General features: G+C 45.5%; 2 long non-coding RNA genes across 3 annotated transcripts in view; one reads left to right on the forward strand and one right to left on the reverse strand.

Moving 5' to 3' along the window:
• LOC118673582 overlaps positions 1-13,084 on the forward strand; it is a 74,621-nt gene extending 61,537 nt beyond the window's left edge. The window contains exons 4-9 of one of the 2 annotated variants that reach the window (XR_004973416.1): positions 2,081-2,264; positions 2,361-2,746; positions 3,514-3,573; positions 3,743-3,877; positions 4,167-4,504; positions 12,782-13,084. This is a non-coding gene — a long non-coding RNA (uncharacterized LOC118673582). Of the gene's footprint in view, positions 1-2,080; positions 2,265-2,360; positions 2,747-3,513; positions 3,574-3,742; positions 4,505-12,781 lie in introns of both variants that reach the window. The other variant, XR_004973415.1, reaches the window with a different exon arrangement.
• Positions 11,228-13,174, reverse strand: LOC118673583. Its single transcript, XR_004973417.1, has 2 exons — positions 13,081-13,174; positions 11,228-11,529 (listed from the first exon to the last, which is right to left on the reverse strand). It is a non-coding gene; the product is annotated as an uncharacterized LOC118673583 (long non-coding RNA).
• Positions 13,175-15,686: the final 2,512 nt, after the last annotated feature.

The raw sequence follows: 15,686 nt of genomic DNA on the forward strand, positions 1-15,686 counted from the left end.
CACCATGGAAGGACTTGCACAAACGCCTCAAGAGTTTCTGAAATGGTTCTCCTCCATGGGCTTGCCGGTTCGAAGGGTAACAAGCATCAAAAGGACCAGCTCCAGTCCCTGGACCCCACGTAGAGGATGGGCTGCGTCAAGCATGACGTATCCCTTCTGAGATCCTCCTGCTCATGCAGACATCTGCCGCCTAAGTGGCCGTGTCTACCCTCAGGTGTTCTCCTGCCACCATTTACACCTGATGGCGCTGAAACCTAAGGGTAGGCTGGCCCATCTATGGCCAGACTTGAAGTGATGAGCTGGGCCCCTCAGGCTCTTTGTGTGTGTGTGTTTGTTTTTGGTCCCTGGAATTAGATCTACAAAGTGAAGAAAGGGTTTTCGAAGACCTCCCGAGGTTCTGTTCATGCTTCCATTCTGAGCAAGCTGCAACTCTGGGTGAGCTGTAAACGTTGGCTGGACAGGGACAAAAGTGGAAGATGGATCATTAAAGGTCCAACCGCTGCTTGGGCTGCGACATAAAAAACTGCTTAACTCTAGAATTACCTTCCGAGTCCCATATCCCTTAGCCCCAGGCTTGAAACTGCCTTCTCTTTGAATGTCCTAAGATATAGATCCCATTATTTCTTGCAGTGTGTAAATATACTCTAGCTGGCATAAATGGGTCTCTGAATTATTCAAGAAACTTAGCTTATCTGAGATAGAGCTGAAGGCTTTCCCCATTATACCAAATAAGCTTGTGTCAGAAACAATTGATGCCATAGTTGAAAGACGTTAGCATCCTCAATGCCAGTTGGGCTCTCGGTTTGTGATGAGATGGGAAGTCGAATTAGGTGGGTCTGGTGGGACTGCTTGCTACCAAACACCTCTCTCCTACGACCTACTATCTACTCTTCTACTTCTTTGAAAATGGTTGATTACATTTTCCAGTTAAGTCTAGTCTGATTCTGCTTAAGGAGGGAATCCCTTGAAGTGATACCAAATTGCCTCACCTAGCAAAGCCTGCATACCTCCCCTGCCCTCAGTCTGACTACCCGTTGCAGAGCTCCACGGTCTGGCGGACCACATCTGTGCTTGCAGTTTGTACTAAACCAGACCCGCAGCACGTGCTAGTGGCTTCCGGAACCAGCCAGAAATCCAAGGTGGGGGTGTGAGATGAACGGCAAAGTGATCCTCAAAACACGTTTTATTGCCCTGACACTTGTGGACTGTTTTATAAATCAAGTGTTCAAGACTGTTTAACCCTCAGCTAGACTGAAACAGCAGCCTTGCTTTGCAGTAAAGATGTATCTTTCAGTGTAAACATTCCTTGATGATTCCCCAGTACATTCTAAATGTTAAGATGACAGTCTCTGGAATTAGGTCTCCTCAGTGAAGAAAGGATTTTCTACCATCGCCCAAGGTTCTGTGCTCGCTTACATTGGGAGCTGCATTCCGTGGCCATGTCAGAGGCTGACGACCTGGGGGCTTAGATCACAGTGAGCCCCAGGGACTCTTACTGAGCCCAGAGGACACAGAACTAAGAGATGTGCCTTTGAGTCACAGGAGGGAAGGGCTGTTGGACGGATCTGTGCAGTGGTTTCTGTTGTTGTACTGAGTGACGGGTAGCCCCAGTTCTCAGGAGGGTCCCAATAGCCTGCTTTCTAAAGCTGGAGACTAGGGCAACCCCGGTGACCAGCACAGCGATGCTCCAACAGAGACGACAGGTCAGGCCTGGCAAATGTGGGGGTTAGGCTCTGTGCTGGGGACCCATCTGTCTGACACAAGTATAATAAGGCAATTAATGTGCTTATTTATATTGCTCGTGACAAACCACATATTCCCCCAATACGGTCAATGTAAACCTTCTCCACAATTCTCTAGAAATGAGAGTTCCTATCAAAATATAAAGCAAGGTTCAATAATGAAACGGCTGCTTACATGCGTAAGGCTTTGAGGAGTGATAGCAGTCTACTATTTTTTGAAAACACCAAAACTATTAAATACAACATCTGGACAAAAGAGTGATGATGGGAAGGGCCTGTAAAATCGATGTTTACGTTGCTAGTTCACGTGGGGAGCTCTCCGTGTGTTTATTCATTAGGATGGATTTCATAACCTAAACATAAAACGAGGCCCAGAAAGATGATGAGAACGTGGAGAGGAAGAAATGCCAGAGCGCGTGCCTTGCCTTTTCCCTGGATGTTGTGTTCGCAGCCCCGTCGTTATTAGAGCTTTCGTTCGCACTCGGTGACGAATCCCCACTCCTCTGTACACTTCTTTATTACGTACGTACTTCGCCTTCTCACCACTTCTGCTCTACAATCTGTTGAAACCAGGGTATGTTTGGGTTTACGCTTCATCCATGATCCTTGTTTTCACAGAGCAAGTAAATGATCATAAACGTGTAAAAGTCCTTTTACTGGTCGACTATAATCTAGCCGAGAATGATGAACGGTATGAGATTTAGGACCGCCCGAAGTTTTACGCGAAAGAACGAACCCCTCGCCCATATTTGCTCTCAATAAAGTGAATGCTCTCAGTGACCATGTTGCATACGTGAAGCTCACACCTTATGGTAGCTAGCACCAGCATCTGAAGAGAAACGACATGCAAGTCCCTGGAGAGGAAGAAGGCGAGTTCTTTCCCTGCCCAGGAACTCGGGTCTGAGTGTCATGGCCTGGCTGCTCCCTCTGTCGGCTCCGGTGAAACTGCACAAGGACCGCCATTGGAGGAGCGAAGGGAACGCTTTGACCTCGGAAAGAGCAAGGTATTATGTTGCATAGATTTATTTTCTTTACACAGAAGCTGTATTCATGCCATCGTCAGTACGTTCTAGTTGTTAGGAGACTATGGGTGAAAATCAATGATTTTTCTCCCCAGAATTTCCTTCTAGTCGCTGACATTATTACAGCCCCAGAGCGTCTCCTCTTGGTCACTAGAAACATGGCTTTCTATACGTGACAGCAGCATTCCATCTTCCTGTCTGGTACTCGATTTACAAATTATGTTTGCAGTTGCTTATAATTAACCATGTAAAATCGCTTTCACTCATGGCTCTATTCCTGACTCAGAGTTTGTTGCTGTTCTCACTGGCGGCTGTATTCCATTGGAACCTCAGTCTTCTCAATTAGCTCTGTTTTCTTTTTCTTTTTTTGTTAATCCTCACCCGAGGATATTTTTCCATTGATTTTCAGACAGCATGAAAGAGAGAGAGAAACATCGATGTGTTTTGTGAGAGAAACACATTGATTGGTTGCCTCCTGCACATGCCCTGACCAGGGCCCAGGCCAGGGAGGAGCCTGCAACCGGGGTATGTGCCCTTGACCGGAATCAAACCCCAGACCCTTGGGTCTACAGGCTGATGCCCTAGCCACTGAGCAAAACAGGCTAGAGCAGCTGTGTTTACTATCTATTTATTTTCATTTGCTTTGATACACTTGAAAATGCATTAGCACCCCCCCCTCAAGTTCCCATTCTGTGCAACTCTTCAAAACTCTAGGATATGCTGCATAATAAAAATAATAATTTCAACAGAAAATCAAGACGGCGCCGAGTGTTGCCATGGAGCCACAGGAATAACCCATCAAACAGTAGGTAAGATTTTTGTTTTACTTATCAATGGTGAGAACTGTCATTTTAAGTTAACTCCTTTGCAGTCTACAGTCTATCTTTATACGGAAAGAAAATATACAATGGGGCTCATTTTGTAAAAGAGAAGAATTAACTTAAAGTGTTTTTGTTTTGTTTTGTTACTTTTCTATAGAAGTACATATAGTGAAAAATGTTGCTGGGCATCCACTCCCTTCAATTCAGCTGTTTAATAAAATTATAGGAATTCTAATGAGTTTGAAAACTTCTTTGCTCTGGCTGTACTGACATGCACGGGTCCTCCTCACAGGTACGCTTCCAAAATTTACCTCTTACTGATCAGAAATAAATTCATACCAATGTGCAAAATGGCTTTATTTTTTTAAAGCTCAGGACATAAGATTCTTTAGGAAAACAGATTTTTCTCATTTGTCATTCTTCCCACCTATGGTAACGGTATTTTAAGCGTCTTATTTATTTTAGCAAAGGGTGAAAATACTTAGTATGAAATCTGTTAGGTGCAGAAAGTACCCAAGTACAATTTTCTCTCATGTTGTGGAAAATGCTGTCACTTACAAAAGTTCTATTTTCCCAATCAGACATCAAGTGATGGTCTCATCAGCATAAAATAATGTTGGATTTCACGTGTTCTCCAGGCATCCCCCTTACTCCCATCTCAGACCCTTGGTATTTATTTCTCCCATAATTCCTCTGTCTTGTGTAATTGATCAGCCACGCATACAATACAAGGTAAGTACGATCATTATCCCGTTTGCAGATGAGAATCCCCTGGTGTGGAGTAGTTGTATAATTCTTAAGATGTGCACCCACTTTGTTTTAGTAATTAGACTTCTGCCCATCTCTCTACTTGCTCAAACAAGGAATGCCAGCGTGTGGAAGAACTGAAGAGCAGAAGTGTGAAAAGGGATGCTATAAGGTAAGGAGAAAAAACCTGGATGAAAAGGGGGGAAAAAGCGGCAAACAATAGGCAACAGCAATAAATGTGTTGGGGGCCACTATACAGATTTAAGGTGACAGGCGGCAATGGAATACGGATAGGAAGCAGCACGAGCAAAAAATCCAGGTAAACATGGAGAGGGAAGACTCTAGTAAAGGGAAGAATAAAGGTGTTCTTGGCCTCTAACAGGAGGTGGTTGCAGAATTCCAAAAGAGTACCTTCTGTATTAGTTTCCAAAGCAAAATAAAGAAGCATCTATGGCCCTAACCAGTTTTGCTCAATGGATAGAGCATCAGCCTGTGGACCTAAGGGTCCCGGGTTCCATATGCCTGGGTTGTGGGCTCGATTCCCAGTGGGGGGCATCCGATCAATGATTCTCTCTCATCATTGATGTTTCTATCTCTACCTCCCTCTCCCTTCCTCTTTGAAGTAAATAAAAATATATTTTAAAAAAGGAAGCATCTATGGTTTCTGGGATTAAAGATATCACTGATGGTGATTATGCTGATCTGTCAGGTGAGTAGTTTATGATGGCAAAAGGCATTATTAACTTAGCACATGGACTGTGTAGAGAGTCGGAAGCTCAACTCCTGGCTCTCCGACTTCCTGTTATGTGTGTGATCTTGGCAGTGGCGAGCCTCAGACACCGCCCACTGGCTCACAGCAGCTGATAAAGTACATCTCTTCCCAACACCCCCTTCCCTGACATCACACTGGGTGTGTGACATCAGCCAAGTTGTGATTATTTACACACACACACACACACTGGTAAACACTCTAACTTCGGGTTTAATTTCCCCTTTGTCAGTCAGCTTACCAGCCCACCACTAGACCTTGGGCAAGCTCCCTAACCTTTCTGAGCTTTAGTAGTTGTTTTTTCATCTGGGAAAAAAAAAGAGAGAGAGAGAGAGAGAGAGAGAGAGAGAGAGACACGACAGGTCCTTGTAGGATTCTGAAGACCTTTTCAATGGATGATGGATTTCACCTGTAGCCAGCACCTAGTAATCCTCAATGATGGCTGCACTCTAGGAGTTTAATCCAGTTTATTCCACAGAACATAGAACCAGTTTGCTTTCCTAATGTGCTAGGAAGCATCTCAACTAGTCCATCAACATTCCCAGGAGAGGAGGGTTTGCAAAAACAATGTGACTGGCATTACAGATGAAACGGTGTCTCCTGCATGTTATCATTTTTTTTTGTAAAGAAGATAAATGATTACTAATACTTATCTGGTAAATTTCTTTTACATGATTAGCTTACAAAACCCATTTCCTCCAGTGACTCATATACAGACGCTCAAGGGGTCTTAACCCACCACCCCTTAAATTAGGTTAAATCCAGGGCTTCAGATCGTCAACACTTCTGGATAAGTCAACGCAAGGACGGACACTAGCGACACATCCCGCCGTTTGGAAAGCTTGGACAGAAAACTGGCTGCCAGAGGCCACTCTGTCTATCAAGATGGCTGGAGTCTGTATGCCCTGAAACTTCAAGGGTAGGCACTGCAGGAAATGGGGATTTAGGGAAAGACTGCACAGTCTAGAGGTACCTCGGCTTAGTTGCCTGGCGAACAACTCTCTCCTCTCAGTCGTCTTCAACGCGGGTTGTTTATTCTTAAGATCCTGGTTTCGTGTCTCTGCCCTTGGAATAGAATTCTTTATGCTATTTTACTAGTGCAGTGAGGTCTATACACACGTGCCACTACTGCTGCCACAGTAAAGGACCATTTCACTGTTAGACAGCTTGTACATGACTTTGCAGGAAGAAAAGAAGCTGTTGAATTGGAATTGGAATGTCCTTTATTACTTCAAAGACGTGGTGGGGGCTAGTTTACGATGACTAGAATCACTCCTCCCGTCCCCACGCACACACCTCTGCCGCGGGGCCTTGCTGTCCTCTCCCCCTTCACTCGGGCTTGGCCGGGAGGCTTGCTTTGGCCAACAGGACACCAGCCAACACGACAAAGGCAGAGGTTTGACAAGCACGTGCACACGAGGCTGGCTGCCTTTGCTGCCCTGAGCCCGGCACGGGAGGAAGCCTGAGCTGGTCCCCTGGAGACCACGTGGGGTGGAGATGAGCCATACCGGCCAGTCCCCCGGACCAACCAGTCTTCCAAACACCAGGCACTCGAGAGAGGCCATTCCAGATGATTCAGCCTCTGCTGAACTGTTTGCTAACGGGATAACCAACTTAGCCTCCCACAAAATCATAAGCACAAAGAGTTGTTTTAGCCAACGGTCGGCTGATCTGCAGCCCAGGGGCCAAAGCCGGAGCACCACACGCTTTTGAAAATAAAGTTTTATTCGAATGCACCATGAAAACTTTATTTTGAAAACTTTATTTTCAAAAGCGTGTGGTGCTCCGGCTTGGCCCATGGGCACTACCAGACACCACGGCGCCTGAGTTAGCATGCAGCCAGGGAGAGCAGCCCAGAGAAGGAAGAGCACACAGCGAAAGGAACCTTCGTCGCCTACAAACCACGGGGAGCCGAGCCCACCCTCACTGTGGGCCATTCATCTTGGCCTTTTACCCGCAGAGACCCAAGCTCGGGTCTTCCGTAAGCCACTGAATGGTCACTGGATGTCTCTTTGCAGCAGGCGGCTCTCATCCCAAACACGGTCCTTGTATGCAATCTGCATTGCCCCTAAAATGACTCAGCGGGTAGAACATCGGATCTTGGGTCAGGAACTCTAGGGAACTTGGATAAAACTTTGCCCTGATCTTCTGAATTGGCCAGAGGCGAGGCACTACAGTAACTGATTTTGTTTCCCTCGATAAAAATATGCAACTTCAGGTAGGCTAAGCAGGGATTTTGAAAAGTGACCTTCCTAATGCCTCCCTCTACTGAGCAAACAGTGCCCCAATAACTGGGATTGCCCTAGGCATGTGTCACCTTAGTCCCAAGAAATGCTTACCTACCAACACAGTGCCTTAGGTAATCTAATGGGGAGAGAGCAAGGTGAGTTTTTGGCATGTGGGCTGCGTGGGACAGTTTCTCCTTGGAAAGACTCGTATACCCCTTTGTGAGGCAACGAGAAGAAAACTGAATATACACTGAACGACAGCATCCAATAGGTCTCAAACTGCGGTGTGTGTGAAGGAAACTCACTAGACGTGCAAATGTGAGTTCTTGCTCCCCCCACCCCCGCCTTCCCCCCGCCACACACACATACCCTCCCAGGGGCTGTGTTTTAGCAGGACTAGTGTGCACAGCAGTCAGCTCCACATGTAAGCACAGACCCTGCGTGGTTCTGAGAGGGAGTCGGATTCTTTGAGAATCCACATCCATAGAGGAAATTAAATTCAGAGATTAAGACTCACTCCCAGGAAGTACAGAAATCTGGAGAAAGAGCGTTAAATCAAGGTTTCCAGAAGGAAGTCTTCTGGATTTTAAAATGCCCTTCTGTGAACAATCCTGTGAAAACCTGAGGAAGAATTACCAAATACGACAGCAAACATGGCATTGGCCCATTTTTGCCTGTAAACTTCCTACTGGGCATTCGGTGTCCAGTTGAAAAGTAGCCGGTTTGGAAGTTATATCAAGGATCCCGGCCACGTGCCTTCACGATCCTCCACAGTTCCCGGATCAACACGATTTAGGTCATCTAAAGGCATGTCTTCCCTGACGACTAAATGCTCTGAAAGGAAAGAAACCGTCTCTTTCTTGCTCACCAAAGCATCCCCGAGCTTATTAGGAGGCCAGGAATACGCCAAGTGCTTAACCAGGATTTATAGAATGAATCTCTGAAGGGAAAAATAGCTGGTTGATCTTACATAGAAAATGGACATGAACAGTAATGAGAATGGGCGGAAATTGCCTAAAGGGTGTGCTTATGTCAAACAGATCACGACTCAAGCAATAGAGACCCAACAGAGGGAGGTGTATTCAGAAGATAACATTGGGTCATGGCCCTAGAGGATTAGAGATAAAAACCCCTTGTTCAGAACAAGTGCCCTGCAAGGACAATCTATAACTTGGGGAAGGCAGTTGGAACCACTCTGATTTTCTGCTCTGTATTCTTTATAATGACCGTGGTCATTCTTCTATGTTATTAACTATTCTTTTGGATACCACAGAGGATGGTGAAGCTGGTGTTTAGATTTCCCAGCTAGCAGGTAAGTAACCATCTCGGAATTTGAGCAAATGAAAGCACAACTGAAACGTGGAATCTAAGAACAGCAAACTCCTAGAAACAGAGAGTAGCATGGTGGTCATCAGACCCTGGGTGGTGAGGAAAATGGGGGGACCTTGGTCAGGGGTACAAACCTTACGATATAAGTTGAATAAGTTCTAGTTGAATGGTGAGTATGGGTAAGAATACTGTACTGAGTACATGAAATTTGCGGAGAGTAGATCTTCAATGTTCTCACTACAAAAACACAAACAGAAACCACCACCACCACCACCACCACCACCAAAACCCATAACAGTGATTATGTGAGGTGATGGACGTGCTAATTATCTTGATTGTGGAGATCATTTCACAATGTACCGTGTAAGTACAATCTGTCCTCCATATCCGAGGGTTTTGCATCCACAGATTTAATCAAGCACAGATAAAAAATATTTGAAAAAAAATCCCAGAAAGTTCCAAAAGACAAAACTCACATTTGCCATCACTCGCCCCACGCTGAATCCTCGAAAATAAAGGAATGTGCGGGCGCACCACTGTAGCCTCTATACCAGCGGTTCTCAACCTGTGGGTCGCGACCCCTTTGGCAGTCGAACGACCCTTTCACAGGGGTCGCCTAAGACCACCCTGCATATCAGATATTGACATGACGATTCATAACAGTAGAAACATTACAGTTATGAAGTAGCAACGAAAATAATTTTATGGTTGGGTCACAACATGAGGAACTGTATATTTAAAGGGCCAGAAGGTTGAGAATCACTGCGAGTCTATACAAATACAGGTTGGATGCCGATACAATGCCATTTTATTAAGGGCACTTGAGCATCCTTGATGCTGGTACCCATGGGGAGTGGGTCCTGGAACCTGTCCCCCAGACACGAAGGGACAACTGTATATCAAACCACCACATTGTACGCCTTACACAGATCCCATTTCCACTCGCTAATTATCCCTCAATAAGGCCGGGGGAAATGCTCAACGAACTTAAAACATAGTCCGCCTCTCCATAGTCCACCTACATTCTGACAGAATTGTTCTAACTGGAATAAAATATGCTATTTGCCTGCTTTACACTTCAGGACTCTGTATTCCAAGCGCGAAGGGAAAACATAAAGGACGCGTGTGCCTTAGAGGAGCGATGGGAAGAGCTGGTAAGCAGGACAGCAGGCAGAGCCAAGGGCGCTCCACCTGGGCTCCAGCTGGGCCTCCTTAGTCACATTAGGGGGCGGGACCGAACGACTGGCAAGGCTGCTATTAGCTCTCAAATGCTGATGAGCTCAGAGCCTTTAGAAAACATGGCGTCTTCAGCAGAAAACACCACTGAGAACCTATTTTTTCTTTTTTAAATCAATATTCCTTTTATCTATAATGGAAACAAGTTAGAAGATAATAGGCCTAACGGTCACAAACCCATTAAATATTTACTAGTCTCCCTCTTGAAAACCATCTCAATTCAATCCACAGTCTACACAAAGCACCGATACTTTCCCAACTTAGACTCGTGCACGAAGGTGCTTACAGCTTCTGGGACGGGTTTGAGGTGACGGGGGATATACAGTGGAACCTCATTTCTTGCACTTAATTCGTTCCGGAAGGCTGTTCCAGAAGCAATGGGTTCAAAAACCGAATCATTTTTTCCCATTAGAAATACATAATGTAAACGGAATTAATGCATTCCAGGCCCCCTAATGATTCCGTTTTAACCTTTCTTATTTACAGTACATGTCTAAGTTCTTGTTTAATGTAGAAACACTCCTTTCCTTAAATTATGGAACCACCCCCTACAAATTCCTCATCTATCATTGCCTCCAAAACGCTATCACCTGCTAACTGCTTTGCATGTATCCAATCAACAACAGCTTTCCTACCTATTCAATTGCTTGAAGTGGTTGTTTTGTGAGCGCTTTCGCCCCTTTAGCAACATTAGCACTCTTAATGGTCTCTTTATTGTTCACGTTTTAAAATTGTGCCACTATTGGGCCAGCAACAAAAGCACTCTCTCCTTTGTTGCCTGAGAAATGCTCTTTCTTACGCTGAAGCCAAGGTCTCAGTGTGAAAATGTGTCAAGTCACCCATTTCTGTGAACAACTTGGTCAAGAGCCGAACTGTTGGCGATGAGAGAAGTGCAAGAAACCAGGTCTGACTGTACTTCCACGAGTGTTTTGATGCTTATCATTTGTTGCGAGCCTAACGCCCTGAGAACAATAATATCTGTACAGGCCAAGAGCTTACGTTGCTTTTATCATTTTCCCCGTGAATGGCGAATTGTGTAATTTTTTTAAGGGTTCCCCCATCTATTTGGAAAATATTAGGGTCTAGGTTCCAACCACAAAAAGCAACTTCCCCAACCATGTGGTATGCTAATATTAAAAATAACATGAGTGAATTTCCCTTGAGGGGGAAAGAGGGAGATGTGTACAGACAAGGACATCTGTTTGTCCATAAATCATGGACCACTATTTTATCGTTCTGTATGTTTATCTTATTTCTTTCAAGTCTATGCCCCCACTAGCATGTGGCTTTTCACATGCAAAGTTATCATTTGTTTTTCTTCTTAGTGACACTGCCATCCTTTTTTTTTTGTCTTTCCCCCTGAATATTCACAGCATGGTTTTCTGTACTGGGTGTTGTACAGTCAATACTGATTGATTGATGAACCTCGTCAAGGCTGCTGCCGACACCCCGTCCCATCCTCAATGTGACACATACTGTCACTTGCCTACCTGACCAGCCTTCCACCCCGCTGCTTCCAGGGGCTGTGATGCAGGTGGGGCCAGACGCAAGACGATATCTTCCGACGAGAGAAGCTTTCCCATCCTGCCCAGAGCTGCTGCCCTCACCTTGTAGAGCCGGGGAGATAACAGACACCTGAGAAGGCAGAGAAGAGGGATTCTACCCTGCCCTGCCTCTGGGAAACAATTCCTGATGAGCATTATCCTTACATTTTTAAATACATTTTTATTGATTTCAGAGAGGAAGGGAGAGGGAGAAATAGAAACATCAATGATGAGAGAGAATTATTGATCGGCTGCCTCCCACAAGCACTGCCCAACCGCCCCCCCCACCATGGAACAACCCGGGCATGTACCCTGGGCCGAGAATAGAACCATGACTTCCTGGTTCATAGGTCAATGCTCAACCACTGGGCCACGCTGGTTGGGCTACCCTGATGTTTAAAATGCAGAAAATGTGGCCGAGGGGTAATAAGTGAATAAGCTCAAGGTCTCATTGGGATCAGCTGGTTATCATCATGCTGTCTCCCCATGCAGGTGCACCTAGCAGGCCACACCCCTCCGGGCGTTCGCTAAGCTTATCGCTCACTAGACCATAGCTCGGTGCACGGCTGCCCTACAGCTTACAGGCCTGGGTGTCGGGGTACATAGCACTACAGAGAGAGCAGATGTCATCTAAGGAAGAACATTTAAATGAAATCTAGCAATGCCCATATTCCTCTGCTCTGGGGTGGGGAACCTTTTTTCTGCCAAGAGCCGTTGGGATATTTATAACATCATTCTTGGGCCATACAACATTATCAACTTAAAAATTAGCTCTATTTGGTCAGACATTTAATTAACTCACCCCTAATGCCTTGGCGGAGCCAAACAAAATAATTTCGTTGGACTTGTACGGCCCAAGGGCCAGACATTCCCCACCCCTACTTTACATTAAGAAAATGTTCACCAGCAGTTTCAAAGTTAGAGGCTTACCACTGAACACAAATAGATAAAACACACCAAATTTCCCTGGACAGACTATATAGCCCTTTTATGGTTTTGTTTGTTTGTTTTTAAAATCGAAAAGCAGTGGAGCCTCTGAGGACATGGTAGTTATACTGGAAGTAAAGGTTCGCCGCGAGGGTGCCAGAGGCAGTGAGAGCTGGAACGTCCGGCACTAATGTGCATCGGTGGGGACATGTGGGACACGGCAAGTGGCCGTGGGGTTGGAGTGGTTCTTCTCTGTCTGTGGGCTGGGGGCTGCCGGCTTCCCAGACCCCCGGGCCTTGGGAGTCGGGGAGAGTTCTTCCCGGGTGGGAGGACGTAGAGCCGAGAGAGATGAGGAGGTCTAACCATAGAGCTCACAGGCATTTTAAAAATCTCCTTCTCTTTGTGGCTTTCACCAGGACTGTTGGTCCGCTGCACATACATGCCCACCGGACACACAGGGGATGGGCCTCCTGGGCGTACTTCTTGCCAGGCCCGCATCAGCGTGCCAATAAAAAGGGAACGCTGGTGCAACATCTACTGACAAGTGCTCCGAGTTATGAACAAGGAACCTTCACTTTATGTTTCCATGCGAGTCCTCCAAGCCCTACATGATATGCTCCTGTATTTAAATAAAAGACTGATCACTGTTTTCAGCAAATGGGAGAAAGGGTAGCTGTGATACAAAGAGCTCACAGACAACGAGTAAACGACTAACCTCCTGAATCTCAGTGTCCTCCGCCTTGCAATGTAGCCATCCTTCCCGGTGCGGTTCTGAAGCTGAGGAAAATGAGAAGTATGTTAAGCACCTGGTACACAGAATGTGCTACAAAAAATGCTGACTTCCGTCTCTGCTTCTGCTGACTCATGTTTCTGACATCTTAAATTGATGTTGTCAAAACAGGTTTATATATTAATTACTTTATAGACAAGAGTTTTCTGTGGGCCAGGGTCTATATTTTTATCTTTGCAGCTTTGTTGCCATTTTTTTAAAGTCTTTATTGTTGAAGACTGTTACATATGTCCACCTTTTTCCCCCACTGACCTCTCCCAGCCCGCCTCCATCCCCAACCCCAGGCCTTCAGCACCCTAATGTCTGTGTCCACGAGTTGTGCATCTATGCATACAAGTTCATTCTTTCCATCCACCCGCCCTCCCTGCCTTCCCTCTGAGGTTCTAGTCAGTTCGATGCTTCCAAGCCTCTGGGTCTGTTTTGTTCATCAGTTTGTTGTTCATTAGATTCCACATATGAGTGAGATCATGTGATACCTGTCTTTCTCTGACTGGCTCATGAAAATTAAGGTCCCGATACTGTCAGGTGCTCTGCTAGCCACTGCGCCAGGCGACGGCATATGCTTAGGGTTATAATCTCCCTTCACGTCTGTGGTCACATTCTCTCTCTCACACATCACGCAAAGGCTTCTCTTTTTTTATTGACTAGTGCTTTCTGCTGTTTCTCTTTTCACGACCTGTTTGAAGGCACAGCGTTTACACTGATTTGCCATCCAACTGTTTTTCCTCATTTACAAATCATTCATCTACAATGTTCTCTTGATTTATGCTTTCAGGCTCTTCGTATGCCCCTTACATAATTATTTCCAGCTTCCTCGCGTGAGTGATTCATTGGCTTATTTCCATGCTGCCTTGTTTAATGTAAAGTCGTGGAAGCATTTCATGGTCTTCGGAGGACGGTTTGGCTGCATCCACCGGTGTCAAATGTCTGTCATTACAGTGCTGGTCCCACCTTTCGTCCAAGTCAAGAGGCTTTTCCCTCTAAGAGTGGTCCAAGCTTCGGCCATCCCGCCTGCCCTCCCACCTCTGTTCTCCCTTCCATGATGGTGACGGGTGGATCAGCAGAGCTCGCGGTCACCGAGCGGACGACAACTGCTTCCTACTCCCTCTGGCCACCAGGTGTTCCCAGGTACCTGAGTCCCACAAGGAGACTGAGAGAAAGTGATGGAGGGAGGACGGGAGGTGGGCCCTCACTCTGCAAAGGAAACTTCTTCTTTTGGGAGCCTGCAATGGAGGCATGAGGGGGAGAGAGGGGCTGGGTGGGGTGGCTCACCTGGCCCCAGTGTGAAGGGACAGGGAGACGTGTGTGAAATAAGCAAGAAGGTGCTTGGGTCTGACACCGAGGCGCTGCCCTACCTGCCCTGATGGTCTATGATAGGATTGCTTGTGAGAGAGAAACAAATTCCCATTTCACTTAACAACTGCCATTCTGAGGCCCTGCATCAGCCGCTGTAATTATAACTATGACAGTCAATCATTTTTAATTTCATTGCATTGTTTTTAAACAATATAGAATGTTCAATTTCTGCCAAGACTTATGTTGACAGAATTTCAGTTGCCCAATAATCGAGTTTTGTAAATATTTCCTGTATTGTTTTCAAAGTCATAAAACTATGTGTGTCTATATAATATATATATATATATTATACAATCTGCCTAATTAATCACATTACCACTTTCCATCAAACACGACTTCTATGGTATATTAATAGGTTCATCTCAAAATAAAAATTTTAATGGTCCCTATATGTTCTGCTTCCTGTCTTTATTGGAATGGTCAATAAGAGACTCCGGACTGAATTGTCGGACTGAGTTGTCGTAATCCTAGCTCCCTAATTCCCAGGCGTGTGAACTTGGGCAGCCTAATTTATCTCCATTTCCTTAGTTTCCATGTGAGTAAAGGGGGAAAATCTAGAGTTTACCTCCTTGAACACTAACTTAGAACAGTGCCTGGTGGAGAGTAAGCATTCTTTAAGCAGCTCGGCATTTTATATACATTGCATATAAAAGATTCTGAGAATGAATGAAGTAATGGAATCTGCTTAACATTGCTCATCCCAGCATTTCCCAAATCTGCTTGAGTGTGGTGTACTGTAGTCATGGCCTGGCCACTGGCCAGCTGGGAAAAACTGTGTTCTATGGAATATGGGCTTTGGAAATGGTGGGATGATTCAGATCCACTGCATTCCTGGGAATTCTTCACCTGAACATGGGGGAACTGAATGCAATGTTGGGAGGTCTGCAAGCCCATGGGAGTTAATATGAATGTGTACACATTCCCGGGGGAAAGATACACAGAGGGGATCTTATTCTCATATTTCTCCACATGTCTTTTTATGCTTCATTGAAACATCACAGACTAAAATTAGTATTAGTTACCTTCTACTTTTTAAAAAGCATATGTTTATTGATTTCAGAGAGGAAGGGAGAGGGAGAGAGAGAAAAACATAAATGATGAGAGCAAATCATTGATTGGCTGCCTTCTGCACGCCCCACACTGGGGATCGAGCCAGCGACCCAGCATGTGCCCTG

This window comes from Myotis myotis, unplaced genomic scaffold, assembly GCF_014108235.1.
Source record: "Myotis myotis isolate mMyoMyo1 unplaced genomic scaffold, mMyoMyo1.p scaffold_m19_p_18, whole genome shotgun sequence".
Classification (NCBI taxonomy): domain Eukaryota; kingdom Metazoa; phylum Chordata; class Mammalia; order Chiroptera; family Vespertilionidae; genus Myotis; species Myotis myotis.